The sequence below is a fragment of the Tupaia chinensis genome, unplaced genomic scaffold (assembly GCF_000334495.1).
Source record: "Tupaia chinensis unplaced genomic scaffold, TupChi_1.0 Scaffold000332_1, whole genome shotgun sequence".
NCBI classification, from domain to species: domain Eukaryota; kingdom Metazoa; phylum Chordata; class Mammalia; order Scandentia; family Tupaiidae; genus Tupaia; species Tupaia belangeri.
The window spans coordinates 2,655,511-2,661,295 of record NW_006159826.1 but is presented as its reverse complement, the minus strand read 5'-3'; positions in this window follow the sequence as shown (position 1 = coordinate 2,661,295).

Below are 5,785 nucleotides of genomic sequence, written 5' to 3'. Positions count from 1 at the left end.
GAGCAGAACAAGAGTTGTCCTTTCTGAGGCTGGAAAGGGAAACCAGCTGCCCTTGTGGGGTGGGGAGCCCAGGATGGGGAAGCGACAGGGTCCACACTGCATGGAGACCCCAAGGACCCGAGCAGATGTGTAGACATCCCCTAGCCTCACAGCTAGGAGGGCCCTGATAGTCCTGGTGACATTGTGGAAGAACAGCAGAGGACTGAGTTGTTGGAACTACCCTGCGACTGGGAATGTTGGGGGCCCAGGTCCGAGGGCTGGGTTCACCGCAGAGAGGCAGTCTGCTGGGTTCACTGCAGGGAGGTGGTCTCCGTGTCTTCGGTGTGGCTGCTCACGAGGTACCTGCCGACCGCCTGCCCACGCTTTGCTGGTGGCTGTTTGTTATCCTGGTCTCGAATCTATGGCGATTGCACTGAGGCCCGTGACAAATGGCAGGGTCCAGGGTGTGGCCCCGTGTTTGCACGCTGGACCTCGCCTTCTAGAGGAGTTAGAAGTGACGTCATGGGGAAGGGAAACAGCTCTAGGGAGCCAGGGCTTTATTGCACATGCAGAGAACTTTCCAGAAGGGAGCTCCATTCAAAGACTGAGCGGATTTCCTTTGCAAGTGTCTGGTCTCCAGAGCTCCGTGATTTTGCCGTCTTTATTGAACATCTCTGTTTGAATTAACTTTCAAGTAAATCTTTCATAATTCTTCTAAATGTAGTCTTTCTGCCCAGTGGCTACACAGCATTCAATACAGTCTGTTTCCAAAAGCCCCCATCTTCCTCTGGAATAAATACTGTTGGGACCAATATCCGCATCCAGTCACCTCAGTCTGCATCTCCGACCGCTCGAAGGGTGTAACCGATCGTGAAGACTTCTCGAACATGCTGATTCCCATACCCCGTTCACTTAGTTTTCCATTATGTTGCAGAATTTAGGGACAACCAAGAATTTCCACTCATAAAACTGAGCGTAGGGTTTTTTTCATCCATGACTTTGATCCTGTCATGTGACCACTGCACTGTACTGACTTGGAAGAATTTTAAAGTCTATCACATCTCACAGGATACCTGGGATTTTAATTATTTATGAAATATTTTTAAGAGCTTCTTACCATTAAATAATGCAACATTGCGGGCCACCGTGGTGTGGTGGTTGGACTGGCTAAATTCTACACAAATGAGGGAATCTGGGTCTCAGATCCTGCAGCTCAAAAAACATACCCAGTATGTGTGTGTGCATGCCCTAAATCCTGAGAGAAGAATGGAGAAGGAATTGCAGCTTAACTGTTCCCTCTAAGGGGTGCTTTCTCACTTTCTCTCTCTCTCCTCTGTCTCGCTCTCCAGCAAGCACTCGCACCCTATAGAAAAATGTTTAAAAATAGCAGTGCAGCATTGCTTACTGTGATAAACCATTCGCTTATATTTTAAAGTTCAGGAAGCAGAGCCTAAAGGGTTCTACTAATGTTAAGGTAAAACACAAAAGTAAGTTAGTTTAATAAAAGGAAAAGTGTTGCTTTCATATTCACTGGAGCAAATTATTCCAGTGTTCGCACATTCTGTGCTTAACTGATTTGAACTTACGGGCCTGTGATTTTGAACAAAATATATGTAATTGAAGCAATCTGGAACCAACGATACTCAGGGTGCCCAGTTTTTCTCACGAGTTTTCATTCAAGGCGAGGTTGGAATGCACCCTTCACTTGGGAATGAGCTGGGTCTCCGAAGTGCCAACACGCCAAAGAGTAATGCCAAAAAGTAAAGGGAAGCCTTATTTACTGCGGGCCCAGTATTTCAGATCAGCGCTCTGTTCTGAGCATCCCATCTCAGGCTGTGAAACTGCCAGGGAGTATGACTGAAATTAAGCAAATGCAGGTCTTCATAAGCTTCATTAATATGAAACCCGACAGGATGTGCAGGTGACAGTGAGTGTATGCTGGGAGGGGCCATCAGCCGCTCTGGGCCGGGCTCGGTTGTAGAAACCAGAAGCCCTGAAGTCTGGCTGGACGCAGCCCCGTGGCAAGCACTGGCGTCCTGTGCTGCTCGGGAGACTTCCACGGCAGTGCACCGGCTCCTCGGGGACTGCTTCCCGCCGGCTGGCTGCCCAGGGGCCCTGCAGATCTTTTAACTGACAACGCTGAGTTTCCTTGACAGTTTCCAAGCTCTTCAGCCAACCCTTAACCTGCCTTAGTCTGAAGCACCCAGGAGGCTGCAGTCTTCCTTGGGAGGCGTTCCAGGGTCCTGGCCACAGGCATGGCGCAGGCACAGACGCCCGCCAAGCTGCAGCGCCACCAGCTACGGGACCGTGGGCAGGTGGTGACCACCTCTTCCTGCCTCAATGTCCTCACTGGGAAAGCAGCTCCACTTCGTGGGCTTGTTGTGAGATTTAAATAAGAGGGCCCACACGCAGCACACTGGGCCAATGGCGAGCTCTGGCATTGCCCCTGCCCCCCGCCCCCAGGCACACTGTCGTGTGTGAGCGAGCGCTTCAAACCTGCGAAGCCACGCGAGCCGCAGAGCAGCTACTGTTTTAGGCTGCTTTTTAGATTATTAGATTGCTATTTTGTCTTCCTGGCCCTCTTCTTGGGCACAGGATTTTGTTTTGCTCTGTTCTGCTGTAGACCACGTGTGCTTGCTGGGGAGAGACCGAGAGAGAGAGACAAAGTGAGAAAGCATGCCTAGCAGGGATGGCCAGTTGTAATCTCTTCTCTTCCATTCTTCTTGGAACTTTGAGCACATACCACATGTGCCCGGCATGATCTTCAAGCTGCCAGGTCCAGGACTGGAACTGCACAGTCTGCCACGTGGGGTCTAACTGCCTTAACATCCACGTTACCTGCTGGCCCAGGCACACCGATTTTTATCTCTTTCTGAGATGGGAACAAATACACACTCTTTATAAACTGTATTAATATGAAAATCTGCTGGTATGGAAAAGATGTTCAGCTCCTAATCCAGACTGGGACCGAGAGGCGAGGGACGTGGCAGCAGGCGAGGGGAGCATGGCAAACCCCGTCACGCCCTGGAGACCACGCTGGGGGAGGAGATGGCTTCGTGTCTCCACTCATGGTGTTAGACACTTATGCTGTTGACAGGTTTTGGAGTTTCCTATTGTGAAAAACATGCAGCAAACACCTTCAGGCATAATTTTTGTATTTCTAAGTATCTCCTGAATGACGACCTTGCGAACACAGTTACACAAAGCATCGAGTCTCGGCCCAGTGTTGTCTCCGCTGCTGTCCTGGAAGGCCGCGTCACTTACTTCCCCGGCATGTCCAAGGGCGTCGCCCTGTCGAAGACGAAGTCCTGTGGTTCTTCACTTGCTCAGTTTGATAGCTAAGGGCTGGCAGCCGATCGATTCTTAGTTATCAGAAGTCATCTTGAAATTGTCACACCACATCTTAGAGCGTTTATTAGTATTTATTTCCCTGCTGACTTGTTGATTGCTTATTAACCCTTTCATGATTGTTGTGAACATGTTTTCCCAGTCTACATTAGGAGCTAAACATTTTCATCATTGCCTTAAAGAAATATGCCCCACTAGGTGCTGGAGAACCCGAAAGTCGATTTTTCTGCTGGGGTTTCTCCCGCAAGGTGCCGAGGCCGTCACGACAGGGCTGAGGCGAGGAGAGCTGGGCGAATGCACAAAGCCTCCCCTCTCTGTGAAGGAGCTCAGCATCGTTAACGTGCTGACACACCGTTCCTGGGAAGCCATGGCAGGCCTGCGGCGGGCTGGCAGGCCTCCCACGTGCCCACGTGGACACGGGGCACTTAGGGTTAGCAGGGTCCACCTCCGACGGACGACAGGGCAGTCTCTGGGCAGATTAGAACATCAGATGCCAGATCCTGTCATGAAAACCCGCGGGGAGGGGTAAGTTCTCTCATGTCCCTGGACGGTCACCAAATGCTGGTAGATAGTTAGAATCTTTAAAAGGAAAAAGCAAGGCACGCTGGCAGAACGGGGCGCCAGCTGGGTTATTCATGCGCAGGGCACGTCTGAAGCGTCCGGGATGACGCGGTTTGCTGCGGTTTCTGTAGCACTGTTGGCGGACTGGGAGCACGTAATCTGCAGGGGCGGGGGCGGCGGGGAGCGTCTGCACAACACCTTGGTGTGTCTGCCTGTCTGTGTGTCCTCAGCGACCTCTTTTCAAGACCGGGATAACGGCATGGGACAGCAGGGGAGTGGTGCCCCAGGCCAGACCATGTCTGAGGCTCCTTCCCACCCATGACTTTAAGCAAGAGGGGAAAGCGTTTGTCCAGTGGAAGCCAGGGGTCGGGCAGGAAGGAATCGGGCTTTGCAGAGCTGCACTGCCAAGCTGAGGGCCACACTGACCTGCACCGATGGCGCCAGGCACAGCTCAGTGTCCACTGTGGTGCTGGGGACAGCAGGGTGCTGACCCTCAGGGCTGCTGCAGCTCCCTGATCAGCATCCTCGGGGCCCGCACGATGCCCATACATGGCACCCCGGTGTCTGCCGAGGGCCCTGTACCAGTGTCCCAGGTGGGGATGCTGCAGCCTGGGCTCTGCTGCCCGCTGGCCGCCAGTGCTGAGCCACCCCCGCGATATGGTAGTTCCTCTCTCTGGGGCGGTTGTGAGATGCAAACTGAAGCGTGTCGGGCGTTTCCATCATGCGGGGCACAGATGTTAGCTGCCATGCTGTTCTCCTCCCCATCCTCCCTCTCACTTAGAAATCTCTCCCCTGAGGGTCAGTGGAGACCAGATGATGGTGATGTCCACGGCCATGTGAGGCAGCTGCCCTCGCCTCTCTGTGAACAGTGGACAGCTCCTGGGAGTGACTGGAGATGACAGAGACACACCTAGAGGTGTGTGGTCTTCAGAAGGTCGACAGGAAATGCTTACTGTGAGGCCAGCAGGTGGCCTGGTGGTTAGTCAAGGCGGTTAGATCCCTCGTGGTCAACTGTGAAGTTCACGTCCCGGATCCAGCAGCTAGAAAACCATGAAAACACTCCAGGCACTTGTGCCTGTGTACTCAAAAATCCCTGGAGGAAAATGGAGAGCGAGGTATCGCAGCATGGCCATTCCCCCTAGGGGGGGTGAATTCTCACTTTCCCTGTCTCTGTCTCTCTCTCTCTGATGAGCATACCCACCATATAGGAAATTTGAAAAAAAAATGGGCATTTAAAAAGTTTTATTTATTTATGTTTTCATTCATGATTGCACAGGAGAGAGCCAGAGAGGGTGAGAGAAGCACCCCTCACGAGGTGCCGTCACCCTGCAGTCCCCTCCTCCCAGCCCCCTACTGCCAGGACCCCGGGCGTGCATGCCACGCTTGTTTCCGGGGGTCTGACCCCACAGTCAGTCACGTGGCTCCAGTGTGTGGTTCAGCACACTACCGCCTGCTCCCTGGGGCCGGACTGGAATCAGACCCTTCCACGAGAGATGGACTGTCACCCTGACAGGGTTTATGTCATTTGACCTTCTGTATTTGAGCAAGCACTGGTGAGCACCGCAGTAGGAAGCTGGGGCGTGGGGCAGGGCAAAGGTAGGTTGGGAAAGGGGAAAGAACCGTGCTGAGGTGAGGAAGGGCTTTGGCGAGGCCCAGGGCCTTCCCCTGAGCAGTAGGCGAGTCACTGAGTACCCCACTCCCACCCCCACCCGGAGCCCTGACAGGCTTGTGGGGCTGAAGCCCACTGTTGTCTCCTAACTGTATTCAGTGTTGTCTGTCCGTGCCTGGGCACAGGTGTGTGCGTGTGCATGTGTGCGTGTGCACGTGTGTTCCCTGGAAACACGCCCGAAGTGCTCTCCGGGGAATTTCACTTAGGTGACGTGACTGGCTGCTCTGA